Source organism: Pseudophryne corroboree, chromosome 1 (genome assembly GCF_028390025.1).
Source record: "Pseudophryne corroboree isolate aPseCor3 chromosome 1, aPseCor3.hap2, whole genome shotgun sequence".
In the NCBI taxonomy this organism is placed as follows: Eukaryota; Metazoa; Chordata; class Amphibia; order Anura; family Myobatrachidae; genus Pseudophryne; species Pseudophryne corroboree.
The window spans coordinates 176,779,613-176,798,034 of record NC_086444.1 but is presented as its reverse complement, the minus strand read 5'-3'; positions in this window follow the sequence as shown (position 1 = coordinate 176,798,034).

Below are 18,422 nucleotides of genomic sequence, written 5' to 3'. Positions count from 1 at the left end.
ACACCCTTGAGTAGTCCTCCTTAAAACACATTTATGCTTAGCAATCTACTATATAACTCTAACAAGCTGTGTGTCTATGAGAGAGTTGGATAGTGACTGAGAGCACCCTATGTTACTAATTAATACTGCAGCCACTCACACTGGACGAAGGCATAAGCAAACAGTGAAGTCTGGGACTGAGCACTGCAAGATGTAGCTCACAGTATGATGGAGCTGAAGAGACCCGTTTGCTCACTAATTTTTATCTCAGCCGAGCGAACGTGTACCCACTGCGCATGCGCCGGCGCCGTAGTGTGCCGGCGCATGCCAGACAGCCGAAGGCCGTAGCTGTGCGAAGCCTTTGCACTTCTGCGGGTGGGGGGACGGCAGTGACATGCGGGGCGGACTAGCCCTGTGCTGGGCGTCCCCCCGCATGTCAGTGTGAATGACCGTAGCTACGATCATCTCGGAATGAAAGCCCCTGTCAAATACAAGCCCCTAGATCAGCAGTCTTAGAAAGAATGGGCAGCAGCAGGCAAATCTTTTGGTAACTGTATAAACGCAGCGGCACTGCTGGAGAGACTTGGGGCAGATGTATTAACCTGGAGAAGGCATAAGGAAGTGATAAACTAGTGATAAGTGCAAGGTGATAAACGCCCAAAATGCGTAGAATAATATGGCAGCTCAACAAGGCATATCATCTTTAAAAAAAATAATAATAATGAGGAGAACCCTTTGTTTATACTGTAGATTCCAGGATGTGGGCGATCTTGGCATTATAAACACCCATATCTGGATTTCTTAATGCTTTCTATAGTATATAGAGTGTTTTGTCTGTGTTTACCAGTATGACTACTAAGACTACATTTAAAAAACAGCCGGCCCCGAGTGTGTAGGTGCCAGGATGGGGGAAATAGTACATAGTAAGGGGGGTATCCAATTATCGCGATAACCCATTTTCATGCCCAAAAAAAACAAAAAATGTGGCTTTTTTTCGTGACCCGCAATATCGAAGTTGTACAATTACTTGCATGCGATAAATCTTCACAGGGTTTATCACAAATTTCTCTTCACCTACTCTGAGCAGGTGAAAAGTTGGGGAAAAATCCCTGGTTTTGGGTAGAAATGTTGGAACTAAAGATGTGCGGTGGGCACTTTTCGTGTTTTGTGTTTTGGTTTTGGATCTGGATCCTCACTCATGTTTTGGATCTGGATTGGTTTTGCCAAAACCACCCTTTCGGGTTTTGGTTTTGGATCTGGATGATTTTTGAAAAAAACATAAAAACAGCTAAAATCACACAATTTGGGGGTAATTTTGATCCTACGGTATTATTAACCTGAATAACATTCATTTCCACTCATTTCCAGTCTATTCTGAACACTTCACACTTCACAATATTGTTTTAGGCCAAAAGGTTGCACCAATGTCACTGGATGACTAAGCTAAGTAACACAAGTGGGCGGCACAAACACCTGGCCCATCTAGGAGTGGCACTGCAGTGTCAGACAGAATGGCACTTAAAAACTAAGCCCCAAACAGCACATCATGCAAAGAAAAATGGGGGTGATTCTGACCCGATCGCATGCTGCAGTTTATCGCAGCAGTGCGATCGGGTCAGTACTGCGCATGATTGACAGGCAGAGGCGGTCGCTGGGCGGGAGTGGACTGGACGGGGCATGGTCCGGCCAACGTAGGCGTGGCTGGACCATTGGGGTGGGCAGGCCGCGGGCAGCTGCGTGACGTCACACACAGCCAATGCGACCCAGGGCAGCGAAGAGGTTCTCCCGGCCAGCCGCAGGAGCTGCGCTGGCCGAGAGTTACTCCTCAAATGCAAAAGCATCGCCACTGTGCGATGCTTTTACACTTCTGCGGGGGGCGGCAGTGACATGCGGGGTGGACTAGCCCTGTGCTGGGCGTCCCCCCGCATGTCTGAGTGCCTGATCGTAGCTGTGCTAAATTTAGCACAGCTACAATCAACTCGTAATGACCCCCAATAAGAGGTGCAATGAGGTAGCTGGATGACTAAGCAAAGCTACCCAAGTGGGCGGCACAAACACCTGGCCCAACTAGGAGTGGCACTGCAGTGTCAGACAGGATGGCACTTTTAAAAACTAGGCCCCAAACAGCACATCATGCAAAGAAAAAAAAGAGGTACAACGAGGTCGCTGTAGGACTAAGCTAAGCGACACAAGTGGGCGGCAGAAACACCTGGCCCATCTAGGAGTGGCACTGCAGTGTCAGACAGGATGGCACTTTTAAAAACTAGGCCATAAACAGCACATCATGCAAAGAAGAATAAGAGGTGCAATGAGGTAGCTGTATGACTAAGCTAAGCGACACAAGTGGGCAGCAAAAACACCTGGCCCATCTAGGAGTGGCACTGCAGTGTCAGACAGGATGGCACTTTTAAAAACTAGGCCATAAACAGCACATCATGCAAAGAAGAATAAGAGGTGCAATGAGGTAGCTGTATGACTAAGCTAAGCAACACAAGTGGGCAGCACAAACACCTGGCCCATCTAGGAGTGGCACTGCAGTGTCAGACAGAATGGCACTTAAAAACTAGGCCCCAAACAGCACATCATGCAAAGAAAAATGGGGGTGATTCTGACCCGATCGCATGCTGCAGTTTATCGCAGCAGTGCGATCGGGTCAGTACTGCGCATGATTGACAGGCAGAGGCGGTCGCTGGGCGGGAGTGGACTGGACGGGGCATGGTCCGGCCAACGTAGGCGTGGCTAAACCATTGGGGTGGGCAGGCCGCGGCAGCTGCGTGACGTCACACGCAGCCAATGCGACCCAGGGCAGCGAAGAGGTTCTCCCGGCCAGCCGCAGGAGCTGCGCTGGCCGAGAGTTACTCCTCAAATGCAAAAGCATCGCCACTGTGCGATGCTTTTACACTTCTGCGGGGGGCGGCAGTGACATGCGGGGTGGACTAGCCCTGTGCTGGGCGTCCCCCCGCATGTCTGAGTGCCTGATCGTAGCTGTGCTAAATTTAGCACAGCTACAATCAACTCGTAATGACCCCCAATAAGAGGTGCAATGAGGTAGCTGGATGACTAAGCAAAGCTACCCAAGTGGGCGGCACAAACACCTGGCCCAACTAGGAGTGGCACTGCAGTGTCAGACAGGATGGCACTTTTAAAAACTAGGCCCCAAACAGCACATCATGCAAAGAAAAAAAAGAGGTACAACGAGGTCGCTGTAGGACTAAGCTAAGCGACACAAGTGGGCGGCACAAACACCTGGCCCATCTAGGAGTGGCACTGCAGTGTCAGACAGGATGGCACTTTTAAAAACTAGGCCATAAACAGCACATCATGCAAAGAAGAATAAGAGGTGCAATGAGGTAGCTGTATGACTAAGCTAAGCGACACAAGTGGGCAGCAAAAACACCTGGCCCATCTAGGAATGGCACTGCAGTGTCAGACAGGATGGCACTTTTAAAAACTAGGGCCCAAACAGAACATGATGCAAAGAAGAAAAAGAGGAGCAATGAGGTAGCTGTATGACTAAGCTAAGCGACACAAGTGTGCGGAGTGGTAGTACAGTGGCAGACAGGATGGCAGTTTTAAAAACTAGGCCCCAAACAGCACATACTTGACAATGTACTTCACTTTAATTTAATTAACACTTGATAATGACTTCTGATGACATATAAGGGAGGATTTTCCAAGGTGGTAAACGTCCTTACCCTTACTTATTACGGATTGACAAAGGATGGCTTGTCACCTGTTGTCCAGATTTGTGGAGCAATAATTTCATACCGAAGGGGAGGCTATTTTGGTATATTGCCCAGGCATGACAATGGGCTTTGTGAATTTCAAATTATTTTAAATAAACATATCAATGCCAGCGTTAATATATACTGCGGACTCAAGGCGCATCTTATTACCATATACGATAAACGTGCGCTGAACGTCGCAGCCCTATGTCCCTTAAGAGAAAGCAAGCAGTCTCACACATTGTATTACTGATGTCCAACGCTCAGAGATATATTTGATATAAAAAGGGTGTGCATACAAAATAACATATGTACAGTATATCATTAAGTATAACATGTATAAATATGGTTACAGAGTTACCGTTTCAAAAGAAGCAGTTGCAGTTATAAAGGATTCAGTTACAGCCAATATACATACGTCACCCGATGCTCAGTGAACAGTCGTCTCCATTTTAGAATCTGCACCAACAGAGCTTTCTGGGTGAGGGGAAATACCTATATACTGTGTATTGGGGGAGGTACATGTTTGGGGCTGAGTCTTCTGCTATTGGTCCAGGGGAGAGAGGTCTATCATTCATGATGTGTTATTGGTCAGTTCATATGCAAGCAATGTCCAGTTTCAAGATGCAGTTATAGGGGATAGCCACTGGTTTTCTGCACACATGCTTTCTTTGTTCTAATAAGAGTGACTTTCGATTTCATACATTTAATCATAACTAATCGTTGCAATGCGCTACAATTTACCCATAGTTATCAAATTAATCCACACATTCTCCTGATCATTTTGACACTAAGGGGGAGATTCAAATGATTGAAAAGTCAGTTGGGAGTCTGTTTTTTCCTATCTAATAGACAGGAAAAAACAGACACCCAACCAATTTTTCAAACATTTGAATCTCCCCCTAAACATGATATGATTAACTTGTTCCGTTCCAATAATACATATATATCTGATGTTACACTCTATTATATAAATACATTATAATGTCTGGTGCTTATCATGTTTTGTACATGTGTAATTTTTGTGTTGTATGAAATATGTGTTGAATATATCTTTGTGGCTTGTCTGTGTGAATGCGTATGCTACCGTGTATCCTGTGCACACTGCGTGTATGTGCATGAACAGAGACCTCTCTGTTTGGAGTTTGTATGTTGTGTGTATGTAATATTTTTGACTTCAACAGCTTTTTCATGCCATGGCCAACAACTGTCTCCACTGGTGCCTTATTCAAACAAACCACATCACCATCAGAATCCTCATTGTCAACTTCCTCCACAGTGCCAGCTACACCCATACCATCATCCTGGCGTACTTCAACAGTGACATCTTTAATTTGAATATCAGAAACTGGACTGTGGGTGCTCCTTCCAGCACTTGCAGAGGGCGTGCAAATGGAGAAAGGAGCCACCTCTTCCCGTCCAGTGTTGGGAAAGTCAGGCATCACAACTGCCGACACACTTGGACTCTCCTTGGGTATTTGTGATACCATCTTAGAACACACAGTTCTTTGATGTGCTTTTGCCAGCTCAGCTCTTTTCATTTTACTAGCGGGAGGATGAGGGCTTCCATCGTCATGTGAAGCTGAACAACCACTCTGTGTCTTAAATTACATATTGGAGAGTTTACATTTCTCCTCAGACGATTTAAATTAATTTTTTGGGGGTATTTTTCTGAACTTTGGCTTATTGGATTTTACATGCCCTATACTATCACATTGGGCATCGGCCTTGGCAGACGACGTTGAAAGCAATTCATTGTCTATGTCATCATGACTAGTGGCAGCAGCTTCAGCAATAGGAGGAAGTGGTTCTTGATCTTTCCCTATTAATTCTCCCAATTTTTGTTCTCCATTATTTTTCTGGAGTTATATAACAATATGCGGTACAGGACAGCGTACCCCTACACCACACAGGGCAAACCCTGTAAAAAAATATTTGGATTAAATATTAATAACCCCTTTATTTGGAGTAAATAAGCACCACTGGACTTATACGGCAGTACCCATGGACTTATACGGCAGTACCGCTGGACTTATACGGCAGTATCCCATGACTTATACGGCAGCACCACTAGACTTATACGGCAGCACCACTGGACTGGACTTATACTGCAGTACCCCTGGACTTATACGGCAGCACCCCTGGACTTATACGGCAGCACCACTGGACTGGATTTATATGGCAGCACCACTGGACTGGACTTATATGGCAATACCCCTGGACTTATATGGCAGCACCACTGGACTGGACTTATACAGCAGTACCCCATGACTTATACGGCAGTACCCCTGGACTTATACGGCAGTACCCCATGACTTATACGGCAGTACCCCTGGACTGGACTTTTATTGCAGTACCCCTGGACTTATACGGCAGCACCACTGGACTGCACTTATACAGCAGTACCCCTGGACTTATACGGTCTCTCTTTCCCCTCCCCTACGTCTCTCAGTGTCTCTCCCCTCGCCAATGTCTCACAACGTGTCTATTCTAGCAACCCCCCCTTTCTAATAATATCACAGGGCCACCACTCTTCCCTTCTGACATCCTAGGAAATGGGATCCAGTGGAGTGAGGTGGTTGGAGCCGGGATCTGAGTACCGGGAGACGGCGGGGAGCAGGGTGTTCAAACAGGGAGCGTGACACATTATGGTCATGCTCCCTGCAGCAAGAGGTTTTGGTGGCAGGTGAGAGGATGGCAGCATATGGTGCAGGACAGGGGGAGGACTGGCTTAGCTCCAGCGGGCAGGCGTTACTAAGCGGAAAACTGCGGGCCGTCACTTAGGGACAAAGGGAACTTTGAAGGTACTGAGGTAGCTCTGTTCCATGGCTCCACCACCTCAGAGCCTCTCAGAGATGTGGCTGCCGAGAGCGAGTGAGTGAGTGTGGCGTGCCCCCGGACCAACCCCTAGTTTCGCCTATGGGTGTGATCTCATCAAGCACCCTTCAACCTGGAACACAGCAACATTAACGTAAAGGGGACTTTGTAGTAAAATGTCTCCTCCATTTGAACTCGTGCAGTGCTTAGTATGAGTCCAACTCATCCTTAGCAGCAAAAGGGAGCAGATTGGTGTACTTGGACAATCATTTACATGCCCTTGTTCAAAAGTTTAAATATGTATATACTTATACTGTAGTGCATTGGCAGTTATTCAGAGATGGATACAGATCGTTGCATATGCAGCAAGATCTGTGCCCATATACACACATGCTGGGAGTTGCCCAGTATAGGGCAAGGCCAACCAGAATTTGTGGTGCCGCCTCACGATGTGTCCGCAATATAACTGCGGATGCATTGATTAAAGGTCGACCCTTGCCTGCGCTGCGTGTGACGTCATGCAGCTGACCCGAAAACGCTCATGACACGCCCCTGTTTTTGCCGCCACACCCCTACAAGTTCATATCTATGCCCCCCAATGGCCGCCGTTGTCAATCATCCTTCACATGATGCACCCGCTATGTGACTGACTGTGCAGGCGTGATGCGGCTGCTGTGCATGCACAGTTTGCTGATGCACGGCAAATTGGGATGCAGCCGTGTCAGCAGGCAACTCTGAACTAGGCCCATAGCCAATAGAGGCCGCCACACGTACCAAATGAAAATGAAAGTGATCATGCAGGGAGATGTTACAGCCTGAAACTAATTAATTAAAAATATTGATCTGACTGTTTCACACTTGGTGAATACGGAGAGAGGGTGCTAGGAAGAGAGAAAGTGGAGGTAAGTTTTTGGTGTGGCAGCTGCCATTTATAATAACCTTTCATATTCAAAATTGACTGGATTTGATATCCTTTTGTTTGATTTCCACTTATGGTTAAATTAATCTAACACTACTTCTTACCTCGGTGGTGCCGCCACCGGCCACTGGAGGGACAAGGACACACACACACACCCTATGTACACTGCACCCCACACCATATACTGCCCCTATATACACACTGCATCCCCCATACCCCTTCATATAGTGTCCCTCCATCCTCCATATACTGCTCCCCCATATGTGTGGGTTGAGCAGTGCGGCGAACGGGAGGACAAGGGGTCGGTGCTGAGGCAGCAGATGATGCAGGTGAGGAGGAAAATAACCAGTTCAGCTGCTTTTTTATATCTACTGTGCATCAACGGTGGGGCAGGGTCCTGTGCTCGCCCTTTCCACTCCCTATACAGGCCATACCGAGACTCCTCTGACCAGCTGCTGGTGGCTGGCTACTGGTGATGAGTTATAACGTGACAGTACTGGTGTATAGTGCAGCACCATTATAGCCTGCCCTTCACAGATATACAGCATCTCTATATATATGTATATAAAAAATGCTAACACCATACCCTCAGCATGACAGAGCCCTGCCTCCCAGCAGCAGGGCTTCCAGAAACCTAGCAGCTCCTGTGTGAGTAGCGACCGCCCTTCTAATAAAATCCTGCCCCTGGTGTCCGTCATTTTGACAGGCTTTTAGCTGACTATATACTGTGGTCATATATATATATATATATAGCTCCCAAATGGACTGGCACTCTCCTTACTGACGATATGGCCCTCGGTGCCTTCTGGAACAATAATGCAGAACTCCAAAAAAGGCAGCGGCACTCGAGGATTTGGTAGATAGAAGAAATTGGCTTTATGTAATTGTTTTTGAATACAATTTCTTCTATCTACCAAATCCTCGAGTGCCGCTGCCTTTTTTGGAGTTCTATATATATATATATATATATATATATATACACACACAGTGCATCCAGAAAGTATTCACAGCACTTCCACATTTTGTTGTTACAGCCTTATTCCAAAATGGAATACATTTATTTTTTTGCCTCAAAATTCTACACACATTACCCCATAATGACAACGTAAAAAAAAGTTTTTTTGAGATATTTGCAAATTTAGAAATCACATGTACATAAGTATTCACAGCCTTTGCCATGAAGCTCAAAATTGAGCTCAAGCGCATCCTGTTTCCACTGATCATCCTTGAGATGTTCCTTCAGCTTAATTGGAGTCTACCTGTGGTAAATTCAGTTGATTGGACATGATTTGGAAAGGCACACACCTGTCTATATAAGGTCCCACACTTGACAGTGCATGACTGAGCACAAACCAAGCATGAAGTCAAAGGAATTGTCTGTAGACCTCCGAGACAGGATTATCTCGAGGCACAAATCTAGGGAAGGATACAGAAAAATACCTGCTGCTTTGAAGGTCTCAATGAGCACAGTGTCCTCCATCATCCGTAAATGGAAGAAGTTCAGAACGACCTGGACTCTTCCTAGAGCTGGTTGGCCGTCTAAACTGAGCGATCTGGGGAGAAGTGCCCTAGTCAGAGAGGTGACCAAGAACCCGATGGTCACTCTGTTAGAGCTACAGCATTCCTCTGTGGAGAGAGGAGAACCTTCCAGAAGGACAATCATCTCTGCAGCAATACACCAATCAGGCTAGTATGGTAGTATGGTAGAGTGGCCCCCCATGCGGACAGATAAGCTGTTTTTATTATTCAATCCTGTACGTGCGCTACCTGCATTTATGGACAGATTAATTGTTTTTTTATTTAGATTCTTGTATGTCTGTTACCTGCATTTGTGGCAGGATTTTGTTTATTAAAATTGTTGCTGTTTATTTTTAACCTTCTCTCTTAATAATTATTGGAATAAGCAAAATTCCTAATTTTTGAGCTGCTGTAAAAATTATTGGTTTTAAAAACAGCACGCACTATGTTGCTTTTATATTTTTTTCACATGCCCTGCTTCTAGAGTCATCAGCCTGAAAGTATTCGAAGCTAAGTTGCTATTTACTGTTTTAATAACTACACCTGAACACACAGGTCTTTTCACCGACACTAGTAGGCGCTTTTATTTACTCTATTTTCCTATATATATATATAAAACTTTTTTCCTTTTTAGATTTATATAGCTGGGGTGCAGGTAGTTGGACAAGATATAATAATAAACGCAACTCAAGAGCCTCCACTTGCGGTTGAAGGGATGTAGCTGAGTGGTGAAGGCATTTGAGTGTAGGAAACAGCGCAATTGTGTAGCGGTAAAAGCCTGTTTTAACAAAGCTCTCTAATATGGGTGGTCTTCAGTTTGCCGGCGGCTGGTCTCCGGCGACCACCATACCGGTGCCAGAATCCTGAAAGCCGGCATACCGACATTTTTTCTCCCTCTGGGGGGTCCACGACCCCCTTGGAGGGAGAATAGATAGTGTGGTGTGTTTAGCGCGCCACCATGCCCGCAGCGTTGCGAGCGCAGCGATCCCGCAAGGGGATCATTTGCGTTCGCCCAGCTGTTGGTATGCCGGCGGTTGGGATTCCGGCGCCAGTATCCTGGGCGCTAGGACCCCAACCGCCTGCAAACCATACTACACCGTTCTAATATCAGGGATAGAGCTGGTGCAAGTGTGTACTGCTAAGGATGATAGCATACCACCTCCTTCCTGCACTTGTGATTGCTAAAAACTGAGATGCTATCGCACTTCAGGGCAAACATCATAACCATCGGTCACGATGTTCATTTGCTACTGCAGTCTGATACCCTTTTTCCACTATAGCACGGGTCGCACCCGTGCTACAGCCCCCTTTCAGACAGCGCTCACCAACCCGGCATATTGCCGGGTTGGTGGCGCTGCTAGTGACGCGGCAGGGGTGGCGCTGTGAGATCACATGATCTCCTAGCGCCGCCCTCCCTATACACTGTGAAAGGGAGCCGTGTCGCCTCGACATGGCTCCTGTTCACACTAGACAGCTAGCCGGGTTGAACACGTGTTCAACCCGGCTAGCTACCCGGGTAGGATTCCCGGATCACTTGATCCGGGAATTTGCCGGGGGACCCGTTTCCACTAGGAAAAAACACGGGTAAATGCACCCCCCCCCCACACGCATTTACCTGTGTTTTAAAGAGTTAGTGGAAAAGGGGTATGAGTAAGTCTGACTTTACTCAGACTTGCAGTCACAGGCAGGCTAGCAACACCACTGCAGTCCTTGGCCTTGCCACTCCCAGAAAATGGTTGCGACACCCCGTTTTCTCCAACACCAGCTACCTCCGCCCCTCCCCGTAATCGCCTTTGTCTGTCACTCAGGCGGTGGCATACGCATCATAGCGTTACGATTGCTGGGCCCATTCTGCACATGCGCAGAACAGGCCTTGCGCAGTTTCCCGATTATCTGGAAACTGTGGGTTGGATCAATAATGCAATCCAACCTGAATAAGGCACATTATTATATAATACTATTAAACCACTATCAACTGCATCAATAAGCTGCTCTCTTAACTCAGTCATAGTGTAACATGAATATGAATTGTTCTGTACATGTAAAGTTGATAGTAAATTTATTAATATTGGAGTGACTATTTGTATGTATTCATTTATTTAAGTAAATGATTGTCAAAGTCAGAAAAATATCTCTATACACACTGCCATATTTGCACCTCATTCTGGTCCGCGCTGCGCATGCGTGCGCTCTCCCGTGCGTGCGCATACTCACAGTCGCGGGCACCCGCAGGCGCACGGTATGCGTATTTACGGTAGAGTTTATGTGATCGTAGCGTGCGACTCAATCGTTACATATTTTCAGTAATAATGTATTTTGTAGATCATGGTCCCTTTTATAGATTCTGAAAGTTTAGTTAATATAGCATGTTCCTGAACAGAGAGATCCCTCTTTGTATTGTACGAAGGGTCTAACAGGGGTCATACAGTGGTGTTTGGTACCCATCGGAAGAGTATTTAAATAGCAATATTCCGGTGTTGGTTTGGAGCGGATTAATCGCTCATGCGAATAGTTATGGACATAAGAAGTTTATGTCCATTTACTATTATTTGTTCTTATTTAGTCATGCGGCGGGAAACTCAGTATCCCACCCACCTGAACAGTTGGAAGCAGTCACAGCCCACCTGTATGAATCAACCTATGACCTTTTGTTATAATGCGAAGCCGAATTCCTGTGTCCAATGAACAATGAGATTGTAGGGACCATTGAATTGTATTGTGTGTGGGGCATAAATAGGCAGGCCGACCATATCCAGTTCACTCTCTTCAACGGTTCTCATTGCTGATAATCGGGAGCTGGATATCGAGGCGCATGCGATCGTTTCCCCTTGTGCGTAAGTGTTTCTCCGCAACTATATTGATCTTCTTGTTATTGTGGGCCAATCTCTCTCAATTTCTCTCTCTCTCTCACTCTCTCCTTCTCTTTCTCTCTCATTTTCCCTTAAATTGTATTGTATTGTATTTCCTGTGTAGTTATCTGGTTAGGTAGTCTATGTTATATTGTAGTGTATGACTTGTATTGTGTTTAACTCTTTTGCAAGTATAGCATTCATAATATATATTTTAGGCGTTGGACCCTGAGCACGGTATCTGTGTGTTTCTTATAGTATTAAGTATTCTCAGAGCGTCGGTGACGCTCAAACAGCTTTTAAGGTAATAAGGTTATACTGTGTTGCATTTACACTCTAACATTACACTAAGGTTTTACTGCACAATACACTGTTTATGGTTTAGATACAAAGGTTTAATATAGGGAGCGTCAGCGCCGCTGGTGATCTCCTCGTGGTCCCGAGCGTCCGCTACGCTATAGCGAATCATTACGTTAGTCAACAGCCAATAACGTGCCTGCCTGTGATCTCTTGGCCGTGAGTGAACGTGACGCTTGAGCGTCTCGATCACGGCAAAGCGATTGTTACGCAACTAGCGTACCCTTACGGTACTTCATACGTAGATAGCGTACAGTGTTCTTAGACCTCATAAAGGGTATTATATACGATAAATATTTAGCTTTATCAATTGCGGGCTCGTCCTGTCCTTCACATATCTGCACTAGGTAATTTCAGCAGACATTATCCAGCAGCAAAGGGCGGGAGATCATATTCCTCGTAGTGCTGTTTGGATAAGCGTCTGCTTCTCTTAGTAAAGGGTGCTGAAGGAATCCGGGAACCGGAGGTAAGAACAAAACAATAGTGTCTTTTTAAAACTGTTTATTTTTCTGTCTTGCGTACACACGCACGCACACACACATATATATCTGCATTTCCTTTTCATTTGTGTATTTTCGTATATCACTCTTCTGTTTGCCAGTTTTATAGTTGATAAACGTGCTTAGAGAGAGTTGTCACTATTTCATAGTTTAAGAGTAAAGATAATATAGTTAAAGTATAGACAAACACACAGTTTTGCCTGGGAGATAAGGCGAAGTCAGTGTGGTGTGCGGTAGATGATCAAGGATCATCTACATTGATAAACGTATAAATTGTGTTACGGTGGATCTTTGCTTTGCGTACACGTGTCTCTAACAAAAGACTGAGACTTGCGTACGCAATCCAAGGGCCGACGCACGCAGCATATATTACGCAACGGAGCGTACGGGTACGCCCACGTAACTCAAATCACAAGTTTTTTTTTCTCTCCTCTCAACACGATAAGTAGCGCCACGCGGTAAATAACGCCAGGCGATAAATCGCGCAAATTTTTTTTTTTTAATTCCAAATTTAAATTAATAGATCCTTCTCCTAATTTGTAACACATCTGGTCTAAAGAGAAATTTCTGCGCAGAAATAGAAATAGAAACAAAAGTGTACATGTGGTGAGTGAGTGTGTTGTATACAATTTTACAGGTTGAACCACAAGAAAAGTCGAGTTCTCGTGAGGTACATGCGTGTAAGTGACGTACATGGTGGCTAGGGAGGCATCCCTGGTTAAAACATACAATTTGAGCATTAGAGTGTAGCAGACCAGGAGGTCATACTGTAACAGACCAGGAGGTCATAGCAGACCAACAGGTTCAGGTACAGCAGACAAGGAAGTCCGCTATACAGTCCACAGGCACAACACCAAGAAAGGGTTGGTGCAACACCCATATAGGCCATATAAGCTCTGGCTGAAGGAATTCGCAGCCGAAATTTTCGATTCCACTGGTCGCTCAGTACATAAGATTAGTTGCTTGTGTACTAAACGATTGTACCGCACGTAATTGTGTACATTAGTAAACCTGACCGGTACTATTTGTGTACGAAGGTCATAAACGCTATTTGTACATTCTAACGTGATTTGTGTAACTTTTTTTTATTTTAAGGGAAGTTCGCTGCTCACTCAGGAACTATCCAGCAACCAATAGTTACTGGAAAGAGTAAGTGTTCTTCGGATCACCCTCACAGGTTCCAGTAAATAGAGGTTCAGGTCGCAGGGGCCCTAGGTCGAGTACGCCAGCACCATATCGGTGTGATCAGGTCGTATTGGTCGGCGTGGGCGAGTGAGTGGGGTACTCGGTAAACCGCCACCGTCAGCCTATTTTGGACATTTGGTTTGCGTAAGGGTTGGTTGAATAAAGCAACACCTTCGAACTATGGGGGCCACTTGTTCAGGTAGGGGGCGATCAACCTCGGTTCGGGTTGATTCAGTGAACCGACCAATTGGGTCGGCAAGGTATGTAATGTGTGAGAAATACGGAAGTCACACAGAAGCTTTATGTGATGAATGGGAGAGAATGACAGTACATGACGGGGAGAAATTCCCAAGAGTAGGTAGCTTCAGCACAGAAGTGTTAACGAATTTAAGGAGAAGGATATGTCTCATTAAATCAGCAAAGAGACGAATCAAGCATTATGATTATTTGCAGTTGTGGCAACAGGAGGGTGACATACAGAGAGGATTGGCTCAGGCGGCGGGATCTGGCTCAATCAGAAAACTGATAGCCACGGCCCCACCGCCACCATACATATCAGGAGAGAAATTGGTTGCGGAGAATGACGCACTAAGGTGTAACAAACAACAAACTCTTAGCAATTGTGTAAATGTTAAAGATAATGTTAACCAATTAACCAATGCAAGTATTAACCCGTGCAAGTTGTACCCTGTTTTGAACTTTCCTCAGGAGTGTGATCAAGAAGACGAATCGGCAACAATTTCAGCGCTCTCTCTCGCAGCCACCATAGCAGAGACCACAGTAGGCACAGCTCCACCCACGAGATTAGTAACAAAGGCCCCTAGCGGAGGGATAGGTGAGGTCGTATCTACAGGTAAGTACGGCACCATACACTATGCTGAAGCCATTTCACCACAGGCTGTAGAACCCACACAGAGTGATGTTGTTAGAGTTACTCCTGTTAGGGTAATAGCTGTTCCAAATGGGAAAACTGACACATCAGGAGTCACCCCTGTGAGGAACATTGCCATGTATAGCCCATTTTCCAGAATGGAATTAAGGACCATAGTGTCAGAATTCCCTGACCCTAGAAAAGACTTAGTTGCCAGTCAAAAATACATCAGAGACTTAGGTAACACTGTAGAGCCCAACAATAAAGACTGGCAGATATTGCTGAGAGCATGTTTACCCTCCAATGTTGACGCAACTCAATTTTTAGCTGATTGCGGATTAGATCAAGATGTACCTCTTACAGATGTGTACAACAAAGATAATGTAAAAAGAATAAACTTACAGTTAAAAGAGTATTTCCCAGCGGTAGTCAGATGGAACAAGATATTCTCCATTAAACAGAAGGAGTCAGAGACAGCTGCAGAGTATTTTCACAGAGCATTATCAGAAATGGCAAAATACACAGGCATAGAGGACATTAAAACAAACATAAACCATCGAGAAGTAGCAGTATCGGTACTGATGGATGGTTTAAAAGAATCATTAAAGACTAGGGTACAGACCACACAACCATGTTGGCGAGGTCTGTCTGTGGCTACTTTGAGAGAGGCTGCTATTGATCACGATAGGAACATCACCAGACACAGGGAACAACAAAGTGATAAGTTAATGGCCGTAAGTATACAGGCCCTGACCACAAGGCAGCCTTTGTTTGTATCACCAAACCCTGTGGGTAAGTCATGTGTGGTTACTTGTTATTCTTGTCATAAACAGGGACACATGGCACGAGATTGTAGAGTAAAGAATGTACGAAACTCATACCAACCCCCTAGACAACGACACGACACACGACATTGGGATCAGGGTCCGCAGAAACGGAGTTATGAGCCACATGCAGGGGAAACAAAAAGATACCCCCCGAACAGAGACTGGCAAGCCTCTGGTAGCTCCCAATTAACTCCATCACAAGTAGTTGCTGCCAGCGGGATTCAGGGAGGTCACCATACCCAATAGGGGTGTGGCCATACCTGTAATCTGCAGCCAGTAAAATTGATTGCAAGTCTTGGAAGTGAACCAGAAATTGCAATCAATGTAGCTGGTAAATCATTAAACTTTCTTGTAGACACAGGGGCGGCCAAATCAGTGATAAATTCGACAGTTGGCATGAGGACCACTGGTAGGACAATTCCAGCCGTGGGAGTAACAGGAGTAGTCCAGCATTACCCTGTTAGCAAACCAGCAGAGATTACAATAGGGCCTTTACATACCAAGCATTCCTTTTTGCTGGCTGCATCGGCACCGACCAATCTCCTGGGAAGAGACTTACTGTGTAAAATGGGGTGCGTCATTTATTGTACTCCTGAAGGTGTATTCTTGGACATACCTGAGAATCACGCTCAGGAAGTACGAGACATGTTAGACTCCCCGTCAAAATTAATGTCACATACCACTATGACAAATAGGACTCCCTCCCAAGTAGAAGAAATGACATCTCAGATACCAGAGTCACTTTGGACTAAAGATGGACAGGACACTGGATTAATGGCAAACGTAGCTCCGGTAGTTGTACAAGTAAAAGATGGTAGGATAGCTCCAAAAATCCCACAGTACCCTCTGAAGCCAGAGGTGGAGTTAGGAGTTTACCCAGTAATAGAGCGCTTGCTACAACAGGGCATTCTGGTAATAACGTCCAGCACTGCTAATAGTCCCATCTTCCCTGTGAAAAAGAGTGGGGGGAGGGGTTACCGGCTAGTGCAGGATCTAAGGGGGATTAACAAAATAGTTGAGAGTCAGTTCCCCGTAGTGCCAAATCCAGCTGTCATCCTAATGCAAATCCCTCCCACTGCGTAATTTTTCACTGTTATTGACCTCTGCTCCGCTTTCTTTTCGGTACCTCTGCACCCTGACAGTCAATATTTGTTTGCATTTACATACAGAGGAGTCCAATACACATGGACTCGATTACCACAAGGATTCATAGATAGCCCAAGTATATTTTCTCAGGCTTTGCATGATTGTTTACAGTCTTTCCAACCAGTGAGTGGATCAGTATTAATACAGTACGTGGATGATCTACTACTGTGTTCTGATTCATTGGAGGCATCCCTGAAGGATACGAAACAGCTCCTGTTTCATCTTTCAGACACAGGACACAAGGTTTCCAAAGACAAGTTGCAATTATGCCAAACTAAGGTAAAATATTTGGGACACTGTTTAACACAAGGACTGAGACACCTGACCGCTGATAGAATTCAAGCAATTAGAGACATGACTCTGCCACAAACCCAGCAACAGATCAGAACATTTTTAGGAATGTGTGGGTATTGCCGTAACTGGATCCCAGGGTTTTCCATCCTAGCGTTACCCTTGCAGGAAATGGTCTCCTCAAACAAACCTGATCGGATTTTCGCATACAGACGAGTCTGAGGCAGCATTTGAGAGACTTAAACAGTGCCTAACGCAGGCACCAGCATTAGGTATGCCGGACTATGGGAAACCCTTTGAACTATACGGAACAGAAAGTGCTGGTTGCGCGGCAGGCGTACTAACCCAAAAGCACGGTGATGCCAGCAGGCCAGTAGCATATTACAGCGCTCAGCTAGACACGGTAGCGCGATCCCTCCCCACATGCTTGCGAAGCGTTGCTGCGATAGCATTGCTAGTAACGAAAAGCGAAGACGTCGTGCTAGGTCACAACCTCACAATTCATACACCACATGCAGTGTCAGCCTTGTTAAATTCTGCCCAAACCAGGCACGTCTCATCAGCGCGGTTTACAAGATGGGAATTGGCACTAATGGCCCCCGTAAACATCACCATAAGGAGATGCAGTGCATTAAATCCTGCAACATATCTCCCAGGTGTGTCTGGACAGACCCAAAGGGTGGAGGATGAGAGTACTGGGGAAGGGGGATTTAATACAAAGGAAGACACTCATGATTGTATGGAATATTTGACCCAAAATTTTACCGCAAGGCCTGACATCAGTGACAACCCACTGAAAGATGCAGAACTTACGTTCTACACGGACGGTAGTTGTCATAGACAGTCAGACTCGGGAGACTTGTGTACTGGATACGCAGTCGTAGATGACCAAGGCACCATAGAAGCGGAACCGCTAGGCCCACCTCACTCAGCCCAGGTTGCTGAACTGGTCGCCCTAACCAGAGCATGTGAATTGGCTAAGGGAAAATCAGCCAATATCTACACCGATTCTAGATACGCATTCGGGGTAGTCCATGATTTCGGAGCCCTATGGCGCCTCAGAAATTTCATGACGGCAGCTGGTACACCGGTAGCGCATACAGCTCACATAAAAAGGCTTCTAACAGCGATACAGGAACCCGACAGAGTGGCTGTTATCAAATGTAAAGCACATACATATAGCCAAGACCCAGTATCGCTTGGTAACAGCCGAGCAGACGAAGCGGCTAAATTAGCAGCTGGTACCCCCAGACAGACAGACACCACACAATTGATGGTATTTAATACCATCAACACACAGAAGTTGTGTGAAATGCAAAATTTGTGTTCCACACAGGAAAAGGCAGTCTGGAGGGCAAAGGGATATGGCCAGGAGTCCTCAGGACTCTGGACGGATGGACAAGGTAAACCGGTGGCCCCCAGAGCATACCTTCCATGT